The sequence below is a fragment of the Bos grunniens genome, chromosome 6 (assembly GCF_055505025.1).
Source record: "Bos grunniens cultivar Pamir isolate PY7600 chromosome 6, Bosgru_T2T1.0, whole genome shotgun sequence".
Classification (NCBI taxonomy): Eukaryota; Metazoa; Chordata; class Mammalia; order Artiodactyla; family Bovidae; genus Bos; species Bos grunniens.
Genome location: NC_141170.1, coordinates 21,992,734 through 22,019,857, shown reverse-complemented (window position 1 = coordinate 22,019,857; position 27,124 = coordinate 21,992,734). Strand labels below are relative to the sequence as shown.

General features: G+C 39.5%; 1 protein-coding gene and 1 long non-coding RNA gene across 8 annotated transcripts in view; both read left to right on the top strand.

The window, feature by feature from the left end:
- The window catches only part of LOC147370396 (uncharacterized), a 39,140-nt gene extending 13,404 nt beyond the window's left edge, over positions 1–25,736 (top strand). Inside the window, exons 2-3 of one of the 2 annotated variants that reach the window (XR_015166128.1) lie at positions 10,999–11,135; positions 25,277–25,736. This is a non-coding gene — a long non-coding RNA (uncharacterized LOC147370396). Of the gene's footprint in view, positions 1–10,998; positions 11,136–24,936 lie in introns of both variants that reach the window. The other variant, XR_015166127.1, reaches the window with a different exon arrangement.
- Positions 1–27,124, top strand: part of CFAP299 (cilia and flagella associated protein 299) — a 717,854-nt gene that overhangs the window by 636,204 nt on the left and 54,526 nt on the right. The window lies entirely within an intron of this gene.

The window sequence follows — 27,124 nt, the reverse complement described above, 5'->3', positions numbered from 1 at the left end:
TACCTTGGAAGCTTTATATGTGTGTGTATAGTTTCTAATGTATATGCACAGATCCTATATGTATAGCTGTATATGTATAGATCCTAATGCAGCTCTTTTTTTCAAAATTCTAATCATGCTTTCATGCAAGATTATTTCAATTACTCTTAGAAAGTCTTTTTTAGAGCACACATCTTGCTCAAATTACAATGAGGTTATGTCACCATAAACCAATCAATAAATTGAAAATATCATAATTCAAAATACATTTAATGCCCCTAACCTACCAAACATCATAGTTTAGCCTAGCCTGCATTTAACATGCTTATTGAAAATGCATTTAAAACACCTAACCTACCAAGCATCATGGCTTAGCCTAGCCTACCTTAAACATGCTCAAAACACTTAACAGTAGCCTATCTAACAGAGATAGATAGCTCTATTAACAGTAGCTCATCTAACAGAGAGCCTCTTTTATAATAGAGTGTCAAATATCTCACATAATTTATCGAATCCTGTACTTAAAGTGAAAAACAATGGTTGTATGGGCACTGAATGATTGTTTTCCTTCATGACCACATGGCTGACTGGGAGCAGTGGCTGCTGCCACTGCCACCGCGAGAGAGTATTGTACTGCAGGAGCCAGAGAACAGATCCAAATTCAGAGTTCAAAGTCCAGTTTCAGCAGAATGCTTTCACATTTACGATGCATTCACAGCAACCTAAAGGTGAAGAATTGTAAGTCAAAGCATCATTAAGTTGTTGTAAGGAAGTTCCTGAAATATACATTTAAAGAAATCTATCAATTAATTCAGTGAAACCTACTAAATAATTGTGATTACCTATAGCATTCACTCTACGATCACTCTAGTGGCTCAGACGGTACAGTGTCTGTCTGCTATGCAGAAGACCCAGGTCTGATCCCTGGGTTGGGAAGATACCCTGGAGAAGGATATGGCAGCCCACTCCAGTATTCTTGCCTGGAAAACCCCATGGATATCGGAGCGTGGTAGGCTACCGCCCATGGGGTCGCAAAGAGTCGGACACGACTGAGCAGCTTCACTTTACTTCAGAGCATTCACAGTGGTGTAACTCAGAGTCATTGATCTCAAGAGATTTTTTTATTATTCCCTGCACTTATATAGGGATTCATAGAAAAATAAACTTAAATTTGTCCTTGATCAGGAACACCGAGAAACATTTGCTGAATTGCCCAAAGACATATATACTGAGTAGAAAATCTATCAGTTTTTACTTGGCATACACATAATAAAGGTAATGTTATTTATTTATGTATTTTTAAAAAGGCACTTCCTCAATGTCTCAGTGGGTAAAAAATCTGTCTGCCAATGCAGGAGACATGAGAGACATGAGTTCGATCCCTGGATGGGGAAGATCCCCTGGAGAGGAAAATAGCAACTCACTCCAGTATTCTTGGCTGAAAAATCCTATGGCCAGAGAAGCCTGGCAGGCTACAGTCCAAAGGGTCACATAATTCTTACAATGTATGAATACTTTCATACTTTAGGTTCTGCTTAGAGCAATAAAAATGCAATACAGTTAGGTAATTACCTATGAATTTAGAGTAAAATTGGAAATTTCCCAGTTTCAAGTGTACTGTTTTTGAAATTATTGCCTTCATTGCCCTCTGTCAAATATGATGCTAATTGTTATCCAGTTTAATCCAGCAATTCAGTTAGAGGAATGAATATGTTTGGTCTGAGGAATGCTGAATTCAAGCAGTGCATCTCAAAAAATGGTTCAGAGTCAGGCTGGAAACAGCTTCAATATTCTTAGTGTTGTGGAGTCTGTATCAGCAAGTCTGAGTGAGACCTGCTGCAGTAAAGACGTAAAGACACTTGCCTCTCTCCATCCCATTCCACCCTTATGTCCTGGTCAGATTGGCAGGTGGGGCCCTTTTGCTTAGATTCTATGGGGAACCATTTCAGAATCTCTAAATTGCCTTGTTATTGTTAAGTCGTGTCCCACTCTTTTGCGACCCCAAGGACTATAGCCCTCCAGGCTCCTCTGTCCATGGGTTTCTCCAGCAAGAATACTGGAGTGGGTTGCCATTTCCTTCTCTAGGAAATCTTCCCAATCCAGGGATTGAATTCACATCCCTGGCATCTTCTGCATTGGCCGTGGTTTCTTTACCACTGAGCCACCAGGGAAGTCCCTGAGTTGGATAATTTCATCTTTCTCTTTCATATCCTAGAGAAGGGGATGTTCTTTTCCTCCTCATTTTCCTTGAAGGACTTTTTCCTGGGGTTTGACTTTCTTTACAATCGATGTGGTAATATCTAGATGGACTAGGCCAAGATAAAAGGGACAAGCAAGTTGTTCAGTGTGTTTTTTATAGGCCTTAAGTCAACCTCATCCAAGAAAAGCCATCCGCGGTTCAGCCTAGTTCTCATGAGAACACACTGGAATTTGGGACAAAAGCCTAATAATAAAAATCATCAATGTATACATCTTAGTGAGAAGAAGTGAATCGTTTGATGTGCAGTAAAACTGATATTGACCCTTAGGGAATGGGTGATATGTATCATAAGAAGCAAACATGAGTACCTTAAGCCTTTGTTACAGGCAATAAAAACCATGTGCTAAATATGAGGGAAAAAGCATTGTATGGTGGGAGTAAATAGAAAATGGTTTTGCAATATGAGAAGCCGTTGATCTAATATCCAACTTTATGATATTTAAAAGTATGTGTCAGATAATGAAATTCTACATGAGACAAGTTTGTAATAAAACATGATCCAAATTTTATAAGTTAAAACAATTTTTAAAAGAAATAGTACTCCCACTCAGTATACTTTGTAAAGGTCCTCGTTTCTTGAGATTGAGGAAAACTGGAAAGACTTAATTAAACTAAAAGAACACTCTTTTGGTTATAATGCAAACCTGTGTACTACCAGCTGGCTAACTTTCATCATTTCAATCATTTGATCATTTCAGCCCATCAAATTCATGGTCACTGTATTTGAATCTGGTTCATTCAGTGAAAAAAGCCAGGAAAAAAGAAAAGTGTTAGTCACTCAATCCTGTCTGACTCTTTCGCAACCCCATGGACTGTAACCCGCCAGGCTTCTCTGTCCAAGGGATTTTCCAGGCAAGAATACTGGAGTAGGTTGCCATTTCCTTTTCCAGGGCATCTTCCTGACCCATGGATTGAACCCAGGTCTCCTGCATGGCAGGCAGATTCTCTACCATCTGAGCTACCATGAGCTTCTAGACCAAATTTACTGGTGGGTTTGCCCATAAATAAGGACTGCCAGCTAATTCCTGCTCCTCAACTGGCGCCACTGGGTTGACTTCCATTGTTCCTTCTAATCACTAAAATTGTTTTTATCAGAAACTTTATCCTTTAAAAACGATTAGAACTCTGAAGACTTGGCTGGACATGGCAGTAATATTCTTAGGGCTCGAAGAAAATATATTGACAGTGTTTTCACTCTGAATCTCCCTCACCCAGAACGGTTGCCAAGAAAGCATCAAGCCCACCAGGAGAAACCTTTCAGAAAGCTTAAGGGTGTCCATGCCCCATCACCTTGTTTCTGTGGAGAAACCATTCTTTTAGTTACCTTTGGCTTTCAGTGCTTTTACTCTGTGGCAAAGGGCCCATCCCTGCAATTTTTTTATCATGCTTTTTCATTTTGAGGTTAACAAGCAAAGGCAAAAATGGTTTCAAACCTTTGCTCAGGGAACCTGAAGTGCCCTGTTCATTGGTACTGGCATTTCTCACTCTCACAAACCTTGTGCCACTTTGTCAGTGGTCCCCAGTGGTCACTGTTAATGAGCGTGTAATAAACTGTTGTGTAGCAGTTGAGACACTTTATGTCCATATACGATGATGCTTGACTGCAGATAGTGTATGAATCCTGCGGGTTACATTCATCAGCACTGTGAAACCAACCACCCATGAAATACAAAGTATGCTTGATTTATTTTGCTGATAGGATATCCCATAGAGTTTAAGCTTTAAGAATACTTTTTTGAGTTCGGGTTTTGTTTTTTTCCCCACATCTTTGTTTCATATTTTGAGACTATGGGTTCAGCGTGACATTCCTACCTGCTTAAATACCAAGGTTTGGGAAAAATTAGTGGAGAAGTGATTCACACTAGAGTTGCTCCCATGCCAGGATTTTATTCTTCCAAACTTCGCTTTGGTGATGCACCTGCTCCTACACATTAGAATCGGGAGAGAGAAAATACTACTTTAAATGCTGCTTCTCTTTACATCTCCAGATGAAAATGTCCTTAGGAAGTAAGTGTGCAAGCCAGATTGCCTTGTGGGCACCGGTGTACTACACCTCAGATAATATTGCTAAGGTGGTTCAAACTGTCAATTGACATTTTTGCTAAAGTAGTTTGCAAGTTCATTGAAGTGATCTTTAGGTGCTAATGCTCACCTCTTTCATCACCACTTTACTCTGGTGCATGATCTGTACCAAAAGCATATCTCTGGATTGAATGCTAATGTTTTAAAATGCATTTTAAACACACACACATTCAAGTGTATGTATACACACAGACACATACATGAACTCACATTCTGCCTTAGTCGCACCTGATTTGAGCCCTCAGATGACAAGTCATGCCCTGATGCTGACATTATGACTCAAACTTTGGGAAAGTCTCATAACAAGGTAAAGGCTTTTTACTCTACCAAATGTATATGCAACTTTGATCATTCTCACAATTCTCCCCAGTTTTCCAAATGCATACTTAGAACATACATCTAGAGAGGTGTTTGATTGGATTTAAATCCAAATCAGTTTTTCCCATTGCCTTTAGCTTTTTTACTAATTGACTACTAAGAACTAACTGTATTTTGTTCAGTAGGCACCAAGCTTTCGTAATGCCTAGCATAGTTCATGTTTGCAGTATAAAAGGCTTCAGCATTTTCTAGAAATTATCTGGATATTTGTTACAAGACTGAGTTTCCTTCCAGTTATGATACTAGATTAAAATTTGTAATTTAATAGTGATAATCTTAATAATAAATTCATAATTAGCTATCCTAAACAGATATCTCATCCTCTGTCACCCCCTTTTCCTCAAGTCCCTCGATCTTTCCCAGCATCAGGGTCTTTTCCAGTGAATCAGTTCTTCGCATCAGGTGGCCAAAGTATTGGAGCTTCAGCTTCTGCATCAGTCCTTCCAATGAATATTCAGAGTTGGTTTCCTTTCAGATTGACTGGTTGATCTCCTTGCAGTCCAAGGGTCTCTCAAGAGTCTTCTCCAGCACCACAATTTGAAAGTGTCAATTCTTTGGTGCTCAGCCAACTCTCACATCCGTATAGAAAGAGAAAGAAAGAAAGAGAAGTTGTTCAGTCGTGTCCGACTCTTTGCGACCCCACAGACTGTAGCTGACCAGGCTCTTCCATCCGTGGGATTTTCCTGACAAGAATACTGGAATGGGTTGCCATTTCCTTCTCCAGGGGATCTTCCTGATCCAGGGATCGAACCTGGGTCTCTCGCACTGCAGGCAGACTCTTTACCATCTGAGCCACCATATGCCTACTGGAAAAACTATAGCTTTGACTATAGAGACCTTTGTTGGCAGAGTAATGTCTCTGTTTTTCAGTATACTGTCTAGGTTTGTGATGAGATGGTTGGATGGCATCACCAACTAGTGGACATGAGTTTGAGCAAATTCTGGAAGATAATGAAAGACGGGGAGGCCTGACATGCTACAGTCCATAGGGTCGCAAAGAGTTGGACATAACTTAGCGACTGAATGGGCAGATATAGGAAGTGAATCTATTATATAATGGTCTAATGAATTCCAAGGGAATACATACTGATAATATGTATTTTAGAGTCCCCCCAAAATTTAAATTTGATATACAATGTATGATTTGCCATTCTAAATTTTTCATTCTAAGAAAGCTTTTTTTTCGTTATGACTTGTGTCTCTTAAACTTCAAGTGGAAAGAGAATTTACCAAAATTTTTAAGTTCTTACTCACTTTTACAAGTTCATTTCGATATTCCAAAACAATAAACAAAATCTATGTGATTTTAAAAGGAACAAATGGCCCATGTAAAACTTAGAAAAGTATGCTTTAAATTCTTCTATTCAATCTCAGTATTCTGAAGTAGGCTTGCAATGATAACAGATTTCTAAATGGTTCAATTTAGTGAAATAATTGAATTTTTTAAAACTATAAATGGAGTTCAATGAACCTACTATTAACTGTGTGTTTAATAACAATTGCTTGAATTGACTCATGCTTTAAAAAGTCCACAAATTGATATTTACATCTAAATTAAATAATCAAGGAAATGGTCCAGAATAACTAAATATATATTTGATCATAAAAAGTTCTCTTAGCCTAGCAGATTAGCACACCAAAATTTATATTTGAAATTTATCTCCAAATAGAAAATTTATTTTACATAAATTATTGACTTCATTAAAAATGGGTCAATGTTATCATTTTCTACTCTAAAAGTAGAATAGTCTAGGAAATGTAAACTCAGAGTTCTCTACAAGATTTGTGCCATTTTCTCTAATTCTCAAGATAGATTACTAGAAGTGCTTCCAAATGAAAAAAAAATAAAAGCAATTTGTATAATTCAACAAATGTTCAGTAACACTTTATCCTAGAAACTTTTTCTAATCCTTGGCTTTTAGCTTTTTGACTCACTCCAAACTTAACATTTTAGTCATAAAATAAGTATTTTATTTAAAGTATTTACGCATTTACAATTGAGCACTTGAGAGTGTTTAAATATAACAAAGAATAGATGGTTTGTCCTTTTCTGGTTACTTTGTCTCTCATCTGACCCACTATTTCAAAGTTTTTGCTTGTTTTTGTTTTTTTTTTTTTTAAGCCACCTTTTATATAAAATATTCTTTTCTGCTACAGTCACACTCTTCCTATTCTATTCTGCCAATTCACATTTGAAGAAATTATTCTGACACAAATACAAATTGATTGTATAAGAATTTTCACATCAAATATACTAGTGAGCAAAAGCCATCACAATATTCTAAAGTAATTATCCTCCAATTAAGATTAATTAATTAAAAATTTTTAAAAAGAAGAAAGAGCACCAAACTGGTTTTTTTGTTGTTGTTTATTTGTTTAATTTTATAACTAAGGCAGGTGTTTGATAGATTTGGAACTAGGTATCTATTCCAAATGGTAGATTTTTCCTTTTTTTTTTTTTCCACCATTTATTTGTCTGTATCCTAAAAGGAATTTAAGTTGAGTACATTCATCATCCAAATTGATGTCAGGCTTAGATTGTTAGGAAAATATCTGGCTACAGTAAGATTCGGCTGATTCTGTAAATCTCATGAAAAGTTTCATGTCATACCAAAGTACATCACACCAACCTTTAAAATTATACCACATACCAGAGGAAGGAAATCAGAATTGCTTCTGTCAGGATCAACATAATGAAATTAGAATTTCTTGAAAGGGAGAATGATCTATAACAAAAGGAAGAGGCATTTGTTTTACATTCAAGAAACCTGTGTCTATTTACTTGGTCTTTTTTATACCATGCAAAAATGGTTTATTCTCTGACATTGTAACTGACTTACAACTGTATTTCAAAAGCAGAATTTTTCCAGAGTTGTTCAAATAAAAAAAATGTGTATTTTACTTTTTTAAGTTAAGACACGCTGCCCTCAAAGCAGCAAACCAACAATACTTAATAGCTTCTTTTTTCAGAGAGAAAATATTAAGCATCTGGCCCCCTGAATGAAATGCTTGATTTATTGAGAAGAGTCAGTATTCTGTGGACCTTTCAGCCAATCTGCCAGAGTAAAAATGAACAACAATAATCATGTGCTAATAAGAGCTATGGTCTTACCAGTAGCCAAGTACTAATGTGAGAGCTGGACCATAAAGAAGGCTGAGAGCCGAGAAATTGATGCCTTTGAATTGTGGTGTTAGAGAAGACTCTTGAGAGTCCCTTGGACTGCAAGCAGATCCAATCAGTCAATCCTAAAGGAAATCAACCCTGAATACTCACTGGAAGGACTGATGCTGAAGCTCCAATACTTTGGCCACCTGACACAACCAGCCAACTCACTGGAAAAGATCTCAATGCTGGGAAAGATTGAAAGCAAATGGAGAAGAGGGCAGCAGAGGATGAGATGGATGGATAGCATCACCGATTCAATGGACATGAACTTAGGCAAACTCCGGGAGAGTCTGTGAGGGACAGAAAGGCCTGGCATAGTGAGTCCATGGAGGTCTCAGAGAGTTGGACACAACTTAGTGACTTGAACAACAACAAAAGTAAGAGCTAGATGCAGTGAAAATGCAAAAGATATGTAAAATGCAGTGTCTTTTCTCCATGAACTTATTCTATCTCCACAGCAAAAATAACATTCAGGCTGCAGTTAGAGAATACTTGGGTATCAGATTATCACCACATACCTGTTTTACCAGGCACCAGGTGAGGGGACCATGATCAGAGGGCAAGAAGAAGGTACAGTCCTAGACCAATTAGCCTAAGGCAGGCGCAGGTGTACACAATGTTCCCATATCATTCAGAGTCAAAAGATAGCATCAGTTAGAAGAACTAACCGGCAACACTGAGCAATAGTGTCAAAAGCTCTTGGGAAAGATAGACATGGCCAGCCCTGGAACACTGCCTTCTTCACTGTGCAGGACCTTTGGAGGCCATGGGATGCTGTAGACCTGAGCAGGGATGAAATCCTAATGGACAAAGTAGACACATGCCTCAGGGGTAACCTGGTGTCCTGAGCGCTTCCTGTGTCAGACATAAGTGAGGCTCACTCAAATCAACCTCAGCCGTATTCTAAGCAGCACAGTCTCCTGTGATCACATGCTATAGGATCCAGCTAATGGGACCAGGAAGACTCCAAAAAATATGCGTCCTGGAGCTCCTTGAGTCTTCTGACAGATAATAAAAGAATGAGGCAGGGATAAAGAAGAGTCAGAGAGGACCTTGAGGGGGAAAATGGAGACCAGGGAAAACATAGGTCTTGGTGTGTTCTGATTCTCCACCCATATAGCATTGCCTTCCATAGTTGATCTCCACCACCAAGTACCACTGCAAGGGTACTTTGACATTTTTTTAGAAATGCACTCCCAACAATGGGGTCCCTGATGGAAGCCCTGCTTCCCTGGGCCTAGAAGCATACTGGCAGAAAGAATGGCTGGACCTAGTCTTGGATAGATAGTAAGGGTCCAGACAAGAAAAAGGACTTGACAGTAAGCAAAAGAGAAAGGTTGAGAGATAGCAACAGAGAGAGTCCCTGTGAGAAAGAAGAAAACAAGTTCTGTGTATAAGCAGGGAACAAACTAGCCAGTGACTACTTGAAGGTGAGCTGTGGTGGACACCTTGAGCTGGCTATTTGTTTTTGGTACTAACTTCCATTTAACATGCCTTAATATACTTTGAAACCTGGAGCTGAAAATCACATTGCTCAGACTCCAGTAGACCTAGGATTCTGAACAAGGAATAGGCTTCCCTGCCTCAATTTGGACAATTGTTTATGGAGAGGGAGATGGATAGTCAGCATCCAGCGTGGGAGTGTGGACTATGATGGGGACAGAGCTGAGGCAGCTTCTTACTTGGGCAGGGAGCGCCCCAGTGTTCACAGAGGCTGTATGGTTCTGAAACCCACAGTTATAGAAGGGTGTGATGTGTGCTTAGTCAGTTGCGGCTGACTCTGCAACCCCATGGACTGTAGCCCACCAGGCTCCTCTGTCCATGGGGATTCTCCAGACAAGAATACTGGAGTGGGTTGTCATGCGGTCCTCCAGGAGATCTTCCTAACTCAGGGATCAAACCCAGGTCTCCCACATTGCAGGCGGATTCTTTATCCTCTGAGCCACCGGGGAAGCCTAGTTATAGAAGGGTTTCCTTCATTTGACATGCAATTTATTTCCCCCTTTTCAGTTTATTTTGAGATATAAGCTACAGACAATAAAACTTTCTAATTTTAAAATGTACAGCTTGTGAGTTTCAGCAAATGTATACAGTTATGCAAATAGCACCATAGTCAAGATATAGAATATTTTCATCACCCACTAAAATACAACTTTTGGCCCTTTGCAGTCAATCTCCTACCCCCACTCCAGCTCAAGTGATCTGCTTTTTGGTATCACAGTATGATTTTTCTTTCCTGAATGTCATAAAAATGGAATTAAACAGCATGTAAGGTTTGAAGTATGATGTATTTCACTTAGACTAATGCTTTTGAGATTTATCCATGCTGTTGCAGACATCAATGCTATTTTCTATTGCTGAGTATTACATATGCCACAATCTGTTGATCCATTAACAAGCTGGCAGATATTTGAGTTCTTCGCAGTTTGTTTCTAAGAATAAAATGACTGTGCACTAAGTCACTTCAGTCTTTTTTTTTTAAGTTTTTTTTTTTTTTAACTTGACAATACTGTATTGGTTTTGCCATATATCAACATGAATCCGCCAGAGTTCAGTTCAGTCGCTCAGTCATGTCCGACTCTTTGTGACCCCACGAATTGCAGCACGCCAGGCCTCCCTGTCCATCACCAACTCCAGGAGTTCACTCAGACTCACGTCGAGTGATGCCATCGAGTCACTGATGCCATCCAGCCATCTCATCCTCTGTCGTCCCCTTCTCCTCCTGCCCCCAATCCCTCCCAGCATCAGAGTCTTTTCCAATGAGTCAACTCTTCCCATGAGTTGGCCAAAGTACTGGAGTTTCAGCTTTAGCATCATTCCTTCCAAAGAAATCCCAGGGCTGATCTCCTTCAGAATGGACTGGTTGGATCTCCTTGCAGTCCAAGGGACTCTCAAGAGTCTTCTCCAACACCACAGTTCAAAAACATCAATTCTTCAGCGCTCAGGTTTCTTCAGAGTCCAACTCTCACATCCATACATGACCACTGGAAAAACCATAGCCTTGACTAGACAGACATTTGTTGGCAAAGTAATGTCTCTGCTTTTCAATATGCTATCTAGGTTGGTCATAACGTTCCTTCCAAGGAGTAAGCGTCTTTTAATTTCATGTGTCCAACTCTTTGCTCCCCTATAGATCGTAGCCTGCCAGGCTTCTCTGTCGATGGGATTCTTCAGGCAAGAATATTAGAGTAGGTTGCCATGCCCTCCTCCAGGGGAATCTTCCTGACCCAGGCATCAAACCTGATTCTCTTATGTCTCCTGAATTGGCAGGTGGGTTCTTAACCACTGGTGCTACCCAGAAAGCCCTTAAAATGACCGTAACGATGAACAAGTCTTTCTGTGGATTATTGGATACAATAAGCTCATGTTTAACATTTTGAAAAAATGCCAAACTGTTTTCCAAAGATTCTGTAGTAATTTTCACTTCTACCAACATTTTATGAGTTCCTTTTTCTCCACATTCTTGCTAACATTGTTATTGTGAGTCTTTTTAATTTTGGCTACTCTATTGTGTATGTAGTTTCAGTTTGTTAAGCTCAGCACCATTGATATTTGAGACCAGATCATTTTTTCTTCTGTTTACTGTAGGATATTCAGAAACATGCCTGTCCTCTACCCACTAGATTCCAGTAACAACCCTCTAGTTTTAACAACCAAAACTGTCTCCAAACTTTGCCAAATGTCCCCTGGGGGCAAATGATCACCTTCTCATTGCGAACCACTAATGTAGTGGTTTCATATGAGTCAGTTATTTATATCAGGTGGCCAAAGTATTGGAGTTTCAGTTTCAACATCAGTCCTTCCAATGAATATTTAAGACTGATTTCCTTTATCAGGAACTGGTTGGGTATCCTTGCAGTACAAGGGATTCTCAAGAGTCTTCTCCAACACCACAGTTCAAAAGCATCAATTCTTTGGCACTCAGCTTTCTTTATAGTCCAACTCTCACATCCGTACGTGACTACTGCAAAGACCATAGACTTGACTAGACAGACCTTTGTTGGCAAAGTAATGTCTCTGCTTTTTCCTTCCAAGGAGCAAACATCTTTTAATTTTATGGCTGCAGTCACCATCTGCAGTGATTTTGGAGCCCCCCAAAAATAAAGACTGCCACTGTTTCCACTGTTTCCCCATCTATTTGCCATGAAGTGATGGGACCAGATGCCATGATCTTCGTTTTCTGAATGTTGAGCTTTAAGCCAACTTTCTCACTCTCCTCTTTCACTTTCATCAAGAGGCTCTTTAGTTCTTCTTCTTTCTACCATAAGGGTGGTGTCATCTGCATATCTGAGGTTATTGGTATTTCTCCCGGCAATCTTGATTCCAGCTTGTGCTTCTTCCAGCCCAGGACTTCTCATGATGTACTCTGCATAGAAGTTAAATAAGCAGGGTGATGATATACAGCCTTGACGTACTCCTTTTCCTAGTTGGAACCAGTCTGTTGTTCCATGTCCAGTTCTAACTGTTGCTTCCTGACCTGAATACAGATTTGTCAAGAGGCAGGTCAGGTGGTCTGGTATTCCCATCTCTTTCAGAATTTTCCACAGTTTATTGTGATCCACACAGTCAAAGGCTTTGGCATAGTCAATAAAGCAGAAATAGATGTCTTTCTGGAACTCTCTTGCTTTTTCCATGATCCAGCATATGTTGGCAATTTGATCTCTGGTTCCTCTGCCTTTTCTGAAACCAGCTTGAACATTCTTACCCCTTTTAAGCTGCACATAGAGTATCTTTTTCTCTGTTCTTTAAGATTTCTCTTCTTGTCACTTATTTTCTACAATTGGTATATTTTCCACAACTTTTGGTGTATTGCTCCTTTGGTGCATTTTTTTAATGTGTCTTCTACTTGAAGTTCACTGAGCCTTTTACTACTGCAGGCTTATAGATTTCACTAAGTTTGGAAAATTTCAGAAGTCTATTTTTTCATTTTTTTTTCTTAATTCCCTCTTTACTGTCCCCTCTGGATCCTCCCTCCCTCTCCTACTCTCCTTTGAGGACTCCAATTACACATATGTTAGCTCACTGAACTTCTATTAAGTTTTTTTATACTTTCTGTTACTATGTCTTCAAGTTCACTGGTATTGTTTTTTCTTCTGCAATGTCTAATCTGCTCTTAATCCTATCAAATTTGTTTTGTCTTTCCAGTATTATATTTTTTCTCTAAAATTTCATTTGGATTATTTTCATACATCCCAAGTCCTCTCTTTTCCAGGTACATATTAAAACATATTTGAAAGATATTTACTGACTGTATTATGAACTAGTCCCATCATCTTTGTCACTCTCAGTCTATTGTCATTAGCTGATGTTTTCTCCTGGCTGAGATCACATGTTCCTACTTCTTTGTATATCTAGCATATAGATTAGAGCTGGGAACCTCCCTGGTGGTTCAGCAATAAAGAATCCACCTGCCAATGCAGGAGACATGGTTTGATCCCCAGGAAGGTCCCCTGGAAAAGGAAATGGTAACCCACTCCAGTATTCTTGCCTGGGAAATCCCATGGACAGAGGAGCCAGGTGGGCTAGAGTCCACAGGGTCCCAAAAGGGTTGAATTGAATACAACTTACTGATTAAACAACATTGTAGATTTTAGATTTGGGGATGCTGGATATTTTTGTATTGCTTTAAATAATGTAGCACTTTGTGCTGAAATGTAATTAAGTTACATGAAATCAGGTAGATCCTTCTGACATTTGTTTTCATGCTATGCTTGGGCAGATTCAGAGCACTGACTCTGCCCAATAACCCAGATATTATGAGATCTATGGTCCAGCTGAAGGGAACATGAACTACTTTCATCCCTTGTGTGAGTTCTGGGAACTCTTCCTCTGACACTTTAATAAATCCCTTATTTGTCAATTCAGCCAAGGAAGGTTCCAGAAAATTCTAACTGAAAGCAAATAATGGTTGCTGGGATTATGTAATTAGGAGTAAATAAGTTATCAAAGACACTAAAAGTCTAGCCAAGTAGCCAAGTTACAACTTAGTGTAAGAGTAAAGATTGAATATGAATTTGAGCAAACTCCAGGAGACAGAGAAGGACAGGAGAGCCTGGTGTGCTGCAGTCCCTGGGTTTGCAAAGAGTCAGACATGAGTCAGTGACAGAACAACAATAGCAACAAAGATGGAACTATTATTGATTATTGAAAAGGTAACTGATAAATACAAAGGAATAAAGTCTGGGGTGAACTAATTTATGGTGTACATTCAAGAAAAGAAGGTCTTGAAAAAGAGAGCCCAGGGGGGCAATTAAGTAATATACTGTTTTCCAACAGTGATGAGTGTGGAACAGCAGAGAGAAAATGGTTAATATGGGCAACATTTGGAAGGATGAAATTATCTGAGAGGAAAGGCCTGGTAACAAGCTGGATATAATGATATTAGGAATGGAAAGGGAAAAGTCAAAGCTGACTCCAAGATTTCTAGCCAGGGTGATACTAAAAGAAATGGGCAAGAAAAAACAGCTTTCAAGAGGAGCGGATGAGCAAATTTTGGACTTGTATTTTGTGATGAAGGTGGCATATCCAAGTAACCACTATTGAAAGACAACAGACTATTTTACAGATCATATATTCAGTCAGGAGACCTTAGTCTGGACAAAAAATGCCATGGTCAATATGGATGCATTTAGTCACTTTTCAAATGTATTACTCTTCAAAATTCTGTCCTAATGTCAATCTTACTTTGGTAAAAGAAAAACTAAATAATAATATTTTCTCTGTTTTAGATTTTGAATACTTTTTGGTTTCTAGACTTGAAAAGGAATTAGAAATATCATAATAATGCAAGGAAAGCTGTTCTTCTGTGTAATTACTTACACAAGTATTGGAAGCCTCGCATAAAATGTTGTGTTTGAGGGAACTCCAGCCCATATTCTTTACCAGAATTTTGGCCAACCTTCAGATAAACAAGTCTCCAAATTGTTCAATAGTCACCACCAGCAGTTGCCAGGCTAATTCTTTCATTTCCTTTCCATGGCACATTTCCCAAAGAATCTGAGCCTTTTGTGCTTTGAGCAAAGATTTCATACAGCATAAATAGGCTCTAGAAACACAATGGATGGGTTTTTGCTCATTTTGTGGTACAGACAACTTCCAGAACACAGCATACAGTTTTCTGTTCCGTACAGTTTCCTACGGTAGCAATTCATTCACCACTGTTGGTCTAAATTAATCACTAGACAAAAACATAAATTACAGCATTCCAGGGCACCTTAGAAATCACCCACTCCAGATGCTTTATTGTATAGATGCAGAAATTGTCGGTAAGAAATGGTACACTTTCCTGTCCAGATTAATGATGAAGTTCTAACTTCAATTTAAAAAGATGTCTGCTCAGTGCCACATGTTGTACCATTAGCTTTGCTCTTTGCAAATATTTTTGAAGTCTCTCTTATCATGGGAAGATGCCAATCAAGCACGATTTCTTCGATCTATTCACCTTAAATATCAGTACCTGTGTTGCCCTAGTTTTCTATCACATTCATAAGCAACTAGGTAACACCAGGTTATCTCCAGAGGCCCTACAATGACTCACTTGATTTCACAACACATCTAAAACTAGTGTTTTGCCTGTATCTCTTCTGTTACTACATGCCTTGACTCTAATTATGAGATAAATTTTTAGTTTCCATGGCTATGAATAACAAAGTCAGTCTTCTCCCCACTTTAAAATGGTGGGGAAAGCTAACAAGTGATAGAATTTGATTTATGACTAATCATATCTAGCATATTCTTGTAGACCTCAATTTACCAATGATTTATTTCCCAAAAGTTTGCAGACTATTAGAAACATTTACTGCATTTTCCCAACAATGTTATGTATCAAAGTCAGATCTGTTCAATATTATTACTTTGATAGTGGGTTTGTGTGTGCATGTCTGTAAACTTTTAATAGCAAACTGATAACTATCTTTTATTTACAGTAAGTGGTTTATGTAAAAAAAGAAAACTTTTTTATAAGTTCTAATATTTATATATAATATCTAACATAGTATGGGCTTCCCTGCTGGGTCACTGGTAAGGAATCTGCCTACCAATGCAGGAGACACGGGTTCAATCCCTGGGCCAGGCAGATGCCCTGCAGAAAGAGATGGCAGCCCACTCCAGGATTCTTGCCTGAGAAATCCCTTGGACAGAGGAGACTGGCTGGCTACAGTCTATGGGGGTTGCACAATAGTCAGACACAATGTAGCAACTAAACAGCAACAAAATTACTTTGCTGACTAATGTCTGTCTAGTCAAAGCTATGGTTTGTCCAGTAGTCATGTATGGATATGAGAGCTGGCCCATAAAGAAAGCTGAGTGCTGAAGAATTGATGCTTTTGAACTGTGGTGCTGGAGAAGACTCTTGAGAGTCCCTTGGACCTCAAGAAGATCCAACCGGTCCATCCTAAAGGAAATCAGTTTTGAATAGTCATTGGAAGGACTGATGCTAAAGCTGAAACTCCAGTACTTTGGCCACCTGATGTGAAGAACTGACTCACTGGAAAAGACCCTGATGCTGGGAAAGATTGAAGGCAGGAGGAGAAGGGGACAACAGAGGATGAGATGGTTGGATGGCATCACCAACTCAATGGACATGAGAGAAGCCTGGTATGCTGCAGTCCATGGTGTCGCAAAGAGTCGGACACGACTGAGCAACTGAACTGAACTGAACAAGATATTATTCAATAGCATAGTTTTCCCCACACTAAAGGTGAACTATTTCCTACCCTGCTCAGGCACAGGCTTCACAATTGTAGCACCAGGAGAGGAGGAGAGTGGGGAGGGAGGGAAGAGAGGCTGATGGAATCTTACAGGCAGTGTTTGGGTTGCTTCAATAGCAACTCTTATATCAGGGTAAGCTCTAGGTTTGGGAACTGGTTTCTGAGCATGAAAGTTCTATTTCCAGTGTCTGTCTGTAAGGAAACTAAGAGGAAGTAAAAGGTCCATAGACTGTGATGATGACTCAGTTGTCCAGCAGCAGCACAAGCCTCCCTGTCAATCAGGAGGTTAAAGGAAGATACACACAATAGCTTGTGTAACTATTGGTTGTAAATTGTGTGGGCAAAAGCCAGGGAAGATCTGTAGTTTTCACAATCTGGTACTGAACCCAAAACCTTAGGGACTTGCATTTACTTTCTTCTTACTATTTCAGTAAATACACATTTAGTTCTCAATTATTAGTTCCTAAAGCATGCTACAAGGAGCAAATTACAAAACAGAATATTCCTACTTAGAATGGTTTCCAGATTCCACAGTTCAGGTTATAATCCAGTGTATTATATCAGTATTTAACCTCCATATGTTTTAATAACCGTGTTGAATTACCATGCAACCCTCTAATTCAAGTTATTGGACAGATGTGGTACATGAAGTTCAAGAATTTAGCCTCTGGTCACAATCATGTCTAAGACAGAAGTGCAGTCATCTGCAGTTCTCAACACATTATAATTCAAGTGGGCAGAATATTATATTATAGTTTGAGGCTATTGCAATGTTTTCCATCTTCAACTATTAGCATGCGATCCTCAGGTGAAGTTGAATTATCCATTACTTAAACTTAAGCAGCTCTCTCTTTTTCCAAGCTACATGAGAAACTATTTTCCCTCTGAGTCAAATCCATGACTCACAAATTCAATATGTTTGGATCATTTCATTCCTAGGTGGGCATAGTTTTCTATTGTTTTGGTCCAAATTTATCTCTGGTTCACATAGAATCAGGACATCAAGTTCATCGAAGGAAAAATTTGTAAGTATTTATTAATTCCAGGCCAAAGTTAGCTAAGACTATTGCAAAGATTGCCATCCAGATAAAATCAAGGGAGCTATAATTTTCTTATGTGAACCTAAGTCCCTTAGGTGTCAAATCTGAGTTATTGGAAAAGACTCTGGTGCTGGGAAAGATTGAAGGCAAAAGGAGAAGGGGACAGTAGAGGATAATAGGGTTGTATGGTATTATTCACTCAATGGACACGAGTTTGAGCAAACTCTCGGAGATAGTGAAGGACAGGGAAGCCTGGCATGCTGCAGTTCATGGGTTGTAAAGAGTCAGACATAACTTAGTGACTGAACAACAACAACAAAAAAGAAATGCCTCCATTTGAAATTAAGTTGAAACCTCTTTTTCTTTAAGTTTTATATTGAAACTTATTTCCTCTTCTTTATTGGTATAATAATTTTTTAACTCAAAGATAGGCCCTTAGTTCCAATATTTCTTTTTATTCTTTGCTTTGTAGTTAGTGTCCCTGCTGGAGAAGGCAATGGCACCCCACTCCAGTACTCTTGCCTGGAAACTCTCATGGATGGAGCAGCCTGGTAGGCTGTAGTCCATGGGGTCACTAAGAGTTGAACACGACTGAACGACTTCATTTTCACTTTTCACTTTCATGCATTGGAGAAGGAAATGGCAACCCACTCCAGTGTTCTTGCCTGGAGAATCCTAGGGATGCGGGAGCCTGGTGGGCTGCCATCTATGGGGTCACACAGAGTCGGACACAACTGAAGCAACTTAGCAGCAGCAGCAGCAGCAGTATATATGAGCTTTCTAGGATACCCCATCTAGCTCCACAATGTTGGCCACATAAACACAACCTCTCTCTTTAAAGGATTATCTGACCTGTTTGGTTTTTTTAAGTTTTAGTAAAAACGTGGACTTGCAAAATCTCCTCCATGAAAAATACTACTCTCATATGATGCACTTCCCCATCTCCAACCCTACCCCAGAATCATACACTGAAGTTAACTACACTATACATCCCCTTTCAAACTTAAAGATCAAGACAAATAATCCTGGACAAAATTCCTTCCTGGCAAATAAGTTCATAAGCAGAATTTGTCAGTATCTGTCAGACAAATATGGAGCTAGACTACTAGCTCCTCATTCTGAATGTGACTCTCATCTCTCCTATATTAAATACACACTGGATCCCACTGAAGATGAAAGTAGTATTTCCTAACTAAACCAAATGGAGTCAATGCTAAGCCAATCAATGGTGGTGGGTCATGTAGTATATCATACAGATTGTAGGTTCGTGTACCTAACCTGCCTCCTGGACCACAGGAGGAGGAGGAGAGGCCAATATTCATGACTTAAGTCTTCACTCGATGTCCTTAGGTCTCGAGAGGGTATGCCACATGATTGACCTCTTAGTCTTTAATTCTAGCCCTTTCTCCTACTTTCCCTTCCTGTAATGCATCTTCTTTTTAGCTCCTTTCTATGCAATGTCTCTGACCTAACCTTCACTAAAATATGTGCCCTTTTACTACAAAATACTGATGCCCCAGCCTGCAGTCACTTTTTGTTGCTTATTAATAATGTCCAGAAGTCCCTTGAAAGTCCATGACTTCTTTCTGTAACAGGAAGCAGGGAACTCTAGCTTTACTTTCCAGTGCTTTTGGGGGGTGTACATGGGGAATTGGGAAAGGAACAGTTAAGGTAAGGATGAGGACTTCTATTCTGGGCTGTGGCTGACTTTTCCTTTTTTTTTAATAACTTATATTAAACCCAGTTTATCAATAAAATATTATTTTCCTATCAAGAGTTACTCAACCTAATCCTTATAAAACCCACAAATTCCTTCTGTGAACCTGACTTTTTTTTTTTAATTGGAGTTTGGTTGCTTTACAATGCTGTGTTAGTTTCTGCTGTACAGCAAAATGAATTAACTGTTGTTATGGTTCAGTATTAAGTCACGTCTGGCTCTTTGAGACCCCATGCACTGCAGCAAGACAGTTTCCCTGTCCTTCACTATTTCCCGGAGTTTGCTTAAATTCATGTTCATTGAGTCAGAGATGCCACCCAACCATCTCATCCTCTCTTGTCCCTTTGTCCTCCTACCTTCAATTTTCCCCAGCATCAGCATCTTTTCTAATGAGTCAGCTCTTCACATCAGGTGGCCAAAATACTGGCACTTCAGCTCCCAATAAATATTGGAATGACTGAATATTCCAATGAGTATTCAGGGTTGATTTCCTTTAGGATTGACTGGTTTGATCTCCTTGCAATCCAAGGAACTCTCAAGAGTTTTATCCAGCACTGTAATTCAAAAGCATCAATTCTTTGGCACTCAGCCTTTTTAAATACATATATATCCCTTATTTATCACCACAGAGCACTGAATGGAGTTCTCTGTGCTATACAGTAGGTTCTCACTAGTTATCTATTTTATACGTAGTATCAATAGTGGATTTATGTCAACCCCAATCTCCCAACTCATCCACATGCCTTCCTTGGTGTCCATATGTTTGTTCTCCAAGTCTGTGCCTCTACTTCTGCTTTGCAGGTAGATTCATCTGTACTATTTTTCTAGATTCCACATATATGCATTAATATATGATATTTGTTTTTCTCTTTCTGGCATAACTTGACTTTTACCCTATTTCTCATGGATTAAATTACCATTTTCTCATTTATTAATTTGCACACGTGTCTCCTTCCAGTCTAAATTTTTTTGACACTATTTCCCCCACATTAATTGACAAATCCAAGCACCAAGCCCAATTCTCATATTCTTAATCCCCAGGTTTGAGGAGAGTAGTTTAGTTTATCCTCTGACACATCATTCATTATTTTATTTTCTAAATTTCTATCTATCAACCCACTATACATTGGGCAGTGTTAAGTGATTTTATCTTATTTTTTAATAAGATGGTTGCTTTACAATGTTGTATTAATTTCTGCTGTAAAATAAAGCAAATCAACTCTCTCTATATATATAGTGAAAGTGAAAGTGTTAGTCACTCAATCATGTCCAGCTCTTTGCAATCCTATGGACTATAACCCGCCAGGCTCCTCTGTCCATGGAATTTTCCAAGCAAGAATACTGCAGTAGGTACCATTCCCTTCTCCAGGGGATCGTGCCGACCCAGGGATGGGACCCAAGTCTCCTGCATTGCAGGCAGATCTTTTACTATCTTTTGGATTTCCAAAAGAGAAATAATATACAGTTCCTTCCCTCAAGGAACACATCATCTAATAAAAAGTTAGACATTAAAAAAAAGTTAGACATAGACAATTATAAAACGATTTGGAAATAGAGTGATAGAAATATGCCCAAAGTATATCTAATTATAGAGGAAAATATAGAGTGAATTCACTGGGCGGGGAAGGAGGGTAGGGAAGACACGGCTTCATAGAGTAGGTCCCCACAAAACTCATTTTTAAGGAATGCATAGGCGTTACCATTCATGGAAGATGGGGAAATGGCATTTTGGCTGAGGGAAAGGCATGAACAAGGTTGTAAAACTGAAAAACAACATAATACAGGAAAGAGAATCTATTTGTCGTTCAAGGTTGCTACAGCATAAACCTCAAACTGGGAGCAATAAGACATGAAGGGCCTTGCAAACCAAATTAAGAAACTTGGAATTTATGCTATAGGTGATGGTGAGTCATTGAAAGGGATGTGCATCGGGAGGCAACATGGTTAAATCTTGAGCATGAGAACGCCCTGCAGGCAATGTTGAAGATGGATTAAATAGATATAAGACAGGAGGCAAGGAGACAATAAACACACTAAAGGACTGGATTAGGGTGATGGTGGAGGGGGGCAGGGTGACAAGGAGACCAGTAGGAGAAATATTCACAGAGGGAAACTGGCAGAACTGAGTGGAAACAGGCTGTGTGGAGAGGGGAGTGCATGCGTGCGAAGTCACTTCAGTCGTGTTCAACTCTCTGTGACTCCATGAACTGTAGCCCCCCAGACTCCTCTGTCCATGGGATTCTCCAGGCAAGAATACTGGAGTGGATTGCCATCCCCTCCTCCAGAGGATTTTCCAAACCCAGGGATCAAACCTGCATCTCCTGAAGCTCCTGCATTACAGGCATATTATTTATTGCTGAGCCACCGGGTAAATCCGGAGAGGGGAGAGTCAAGCACAATTCTAAACCTAAAACATGAATGTCTCAGTCAACAGAGGTACCAATTAATGTAAAAAGGAAAATCCAGGACAACAGAAGTTCAAGGGGAAGATCAAGCACTCCGTATTGTATATATGGCATTTAAAGTGCCACTAGAGGGGCTTCCCTGGTGGTCCGGAGGTTAAGAATCCACCTGCCAATGCAGGAGACACTGGTTTGATCACTGGTCCAGGAACTAAGATCTCACATGCCAGGGGGAAACTAAGCCTGTTAGCCACAAACTATTTAGCCTGCCATACTAGAGCCTGTGCTCCACAACAAGAGAAACCACTGCAATTGGAAGCCCTCACACCACAACTAGAGAAAGCCCCCACACAGCAGTGAAAACCCAATGCAGTCAAAGGTAAATAAACAAACAAAAATGAAGTAAAGGGCCAGTGGGATATCTAATATACAGTAGATAGTTATGTATTTCTGAATCTTTGAGATGTGTAAGCAGAGAAATGGATGTGGAATTTTAAAAATATAAGTGGTAACTAATACATCTTGAGCAAAGATGACATTATCCAAGAAAGTCATTCTTTATATTGCTGTTGTAGTTCAGTCATTCAGTCATGTCCGACTCTTTGCCACCCCATAGACTGCAACACAGCCGGCTTCCCTATCCTTCACTATTTCCTGGAGTTTGCTCAAACTCATGTCCATTGAGTCTGTGATGCCATCCAACCATCTCATCCTCGGTCACCCCCTTCTCCTCCTGCCTTCAATCGTTCTCAGCATCAGGGTCTTTTCCAGTGAGTCAGCCCTTTGCATCTGGTGGCCAAAATGTTAGAGCTTCAGCTTCAGCATGAGTCCTTCTAGTGGATATACAGCATTCATTTCTTTTTGGATTGACTGGTTTGATCTCCTTGCTGCCCAAGTGACTCTCAAAAGTATTCTCCAGTACCACAATTCAAAAACATCAATTCTTTGGTGTTCAGCCTTCTTTATGGTTCAACTCTCACACACATACATGACTACTAGAAAAACCATAGTTTGGAGTAGACAGACTTTTGTTGGCAAAGTGATGTCTCTGCTTTTTAATACTCTGTCTAGATTTAAAAACTGAACATTCAAAAATCAAATAAATATCATGGCATTGGGTCCCATCACTTCATGGCAGATAGATGGGGAAACAATGGAAACAGTGACAGGCTTTATCTTCTTGGGCTCCAGAATCACTGCAGATGGTGAGTGCAGCCATGAAATTAAAAGATGCTTGCTCCTTGGAAGAAAGGCTATGAACAACCTAGACAGCATATTAAAAAGCAGAGACATTACTTTGTCAACAAAGGTCCATCTACTCAGAGCTATGGTTTTTCCAGTAGTCAGGTATGGATGTGAGAGTTGGACTATAAAGAAAGCTGAGTGTCAAAGAATTGATACTTTTGAACTGTGGTGTTGGAGAAGACTCTTGAGAGTCCCTTGAACTGCAGGGAGATCCAACCAGTCCATCCTAAAGGAAATCAGTTTTGAATAGTCATTGGAAGGACTGATGGTGGAGCTGAAACTCCAATACTTTGGCCACCTGGTGCGAAGAACTGACACACTGGAAAAGACCCTGATGCTGGGAAAGATTGAAGGCAATAGGAGAAGGGGACGACAGAGGATGAGATGGTTGAATGGCATCACCGACATGATGGACATGAGTTTGAGCAAGCTCTGGGAGTTCGTGATGGACAGAGAAGCCTGGTGTGCTGCAGTCCATGGTGTTGCAGAGTCAGACATGACTGAGTGAGTGAACTGACTGACTAGATTTGTCATGTCTTCTCTTCCAAGGAGCAAGCACTTTTTAATTTCATGGCTGCAGTCACCGTCTGCAGTGATTTTGGAGCCCAAGAAAATATGTCTGTGTTTCCACTTATATATAGGTATAAATGATTAAATCATTGGCCTCTGGTGATCAACTCAATCTTTGGCTTCTCCAAGTAGCATCTCTCCCCTCCCTGGAGGCCTGAGGGTGCAGCTGAAAGTTCTAATCCTCTAATCACAAGGATGGTTCCTCTGGCAACCAACCCCCATCCTGAATCTGTCTAGGCCCCCACCAACAGTCTTCTCATTAGCATATGCTCAGAGGTGGTTGAAAGGGGCTTAAGATATGTAATAGAACACCCTCCACTCACCCCTTCTACTCAAGAAATTACAAGGGTTTGGAAGACCAAGCCATATTTCTTATTATATCACAATATCACAGAAATTGATACAAAATTTTTTCATATAAAATTATATAAAGTTCAGAACTTGCTAATCTGGTTGGTAAGAGTGAGTTTGTGAGAGGGGAAAGATGAAACTGAAGGACAGGGGGTGGTCCTAAGATGGTGGAGGAATAGGACGGGGAGACCACTTTTTTCCCCACAAATTCATCAAAAGAACATTTGAACACTGAGTAAATTTCACAAAACAACTTCTGAATGTCAGCAGAGGACATAAGCAGCCCATTGTCTTTGAAAGGAAGTCCTCTATTACTCCTTTAATTTTCATTTTTATAACCTAATATTATTTTGTAAAAAGAAAAAAAAGAGAGAGACCTAATTTTTTAAAGCAAACTTCATATATATATATATATATATATACACATATACATACACATATATTTTATAACTTTGTGACTTTGTGTTTTTTCTCTCTTTGATATTGTATTTTTGAAAATCCAACCTCTACTCTAGATTTTTAATCTTTGCTTTTTGGTATTTGTTATCAATTTTGTACCTTTAAGAACCCCAACCTTCAGTACCCATTTTTACTTGGGAGCCAAAATTGCTCTCTCCCTCTTTGGACTCTCCTTTTTCTCCACCAGGTCGGCTCTATTTCCTCCCTCCCCCTTCCCTTCTCTACCCAACTCTGTGAATCTCTTTGTGTGTTCCGGACTGTGGAGAACACTTAGGGAACTGATTACTGGCTGGATCTGTCTCTCTCCTTTTGATTCCCCCCTTTATCCTCCTGGCCACCTCTGTCTCCTTCCTCTCTCTTCTCTTCTCTGTATAGCTCCGTGAACATCTCTGAGCAGTCCAGACTGTGGAGCACACATAAGGAAGTGATTACTGGCTAGCTTGCTCTCTCCTCTTTTGATTCCACCTCATCTCATCCTGGTCACCTCTATCTCCTTCCTCCCTCTTCTCTTCTCTATGTAACTCTGTGAACCACACTGGGTATCCCTCACCATGGAGAAACTTTCTGTCTTTAACCTAGATGTTATATTAATGGTGCTGTATAGATGGAGAAGTCTTGTGGCTACTGTAAAAAATAAGACTGAAAACCAAAAGCAGGAGGCTTAAGTCCAAATCCTGAGAACACCAGAGAACTCCTGACTCCAGGGAACATTAATTGACAGGAGCTCTCAAACGCCTCCATACCTACACTAAAACCAAGCACCACCGAAGGGCCAACAAGTTCCAGAGCAAGACATACCATGCAAATTCTCCAGCAACACAGGAACATAGCTCTGAGCTTCAATATACAGGCTGCTCAAAGTCACTCCAAACCTATTGACATCTCTTAACTCATTACTGGACACTTCATTGCATTCTAGAGAGAAGAAATCCAGCTCCACCCACCAGAACACTGACACAAGCTTCCCTAACCAGGAAACCTTGACAAGCTACCCGTACAACCCCACCCACAGTGAGGAAACTCTACAATACAGAGAACTCCATAAACTGCCATAATACAGAAAGGCCACCCCAAATACAGCAATATAAACAAGATGAAGAGAAAGAGGAATATCTAGCAGGTAAAGGAATAGGATAAATGCCCACCAAACCAAACAAAAGAGGAAGAGATAGGGAATCTACCTGATAAAGAATTTCCGAATAATGATAGTGAAAATGATCCAAAATCTTGAAAACAAAATGGAATCACAGATAAATAGCCTGGAGACAAGGATTGAGAAGATGCAAGAAAGGTTTAACAAGGACCTAGAAGAAATAAAAAAGAATCAATATATAATGAATAATGCAATAAATGAGATAAAAAACACTGGAGGGAAGAAATAGTAGAATAACGGAGGAAGAAGATAGGATTGGTGAATTAGAAGATAGAATGGTAGAAATAAATGAATCAGGAAGGAAAAAAGAAAAACAAATTAAAAGAAATGAGGACAATCTCAGACACCTCTGGGACAATGTTAGACACCCCAACATTCGAATCATAGGAGTCCCAGAAGAAGAAGACAAAAAGAAAGACCATGAGAAAATACTTGAGGAGATAATAATTGAAAAATTCCCTGAAATGGGGAAGGAAATAATCACCCAAGTCCAAGAAACCCAGAGAGTCCCAAACAGGACAAACTCAAGGCGAAACACCCCAAGGCACATATTAATCAAATTAACAAAGATCAAACACAAAGAACAAGTATTAAAAGCAGCAAGGGAAAAACAACAAATAACACACAAGGGGGTTCCCATAAGGATAACAGCTGATCTTTCAATAGAAACTCTTCAGGCAAGGAAGGAATGGCAGGACATACTTAAAGTGATGAAAGAAAATAACCTACAGCCCAGATTACTGTACCCAGCAAGGATCTCATTCAAATATGAAGGAGAAATCAAAAGCTTTACAGACAAGCAAAAGCTGAGAGAATTCAGCACCACCAAGCCAGGTCTCCAACAAATGCTAAAGGATCCTCTCTAGACAGGAAACACAAAAAGGGTGTATAAACTCGAACCCAAAAGAATAAAGTAAATGGCAACAGGATCATACTTATCAATAACTACCTTAAATATAAATGGGTTGAATGCCCCAACCAAAAGACAAAGACTGGCTGAATGGATACAAAAACAAGACCCCTAAATATGTTGTCTACAAGAGACCCACCTCAAAACAAGGGACACATACAGACTGAAAGTGAAGGGCTGGAAAAAGATATTCCACGCAAATAGAGATCAAAAGAAAGCAGGAGTAGCAATACTCATATCAGACAAAATAGACTTTAAAACAAAGGCTGTGAAAAGAGACAAAGAAAGACACTACATAATGATCAAAGGATCAATCCAAGAACAAGATATAACAATTATAAATATATATGCACTCAACATAGGAGCACCGCAATATGTAAGACAAATGCTAACAAGTATGAAAGGGGAAATTAACAATAACACAATAATAGTGGGAAACTTTAATACTCCACTCACACCTATGGATAGATCAACTAAACAGAAAATTAACAAGGAAATAAAGAGTTTAAATGATACAATAGACCGGCTAGACCTAATTGATATGTATAGGACATTTCACCCCAAAACAATGAATTTCACCTTTTTCTCAAGCACACACAGAACCTTCTCCAGGATAGATCACATCCTGGGCCATAAATCGAGCCTTGGTAAATTAAACAAAAAAAAATTGAAATCATTCCAAGCATCTTTTCTGACCACAATGC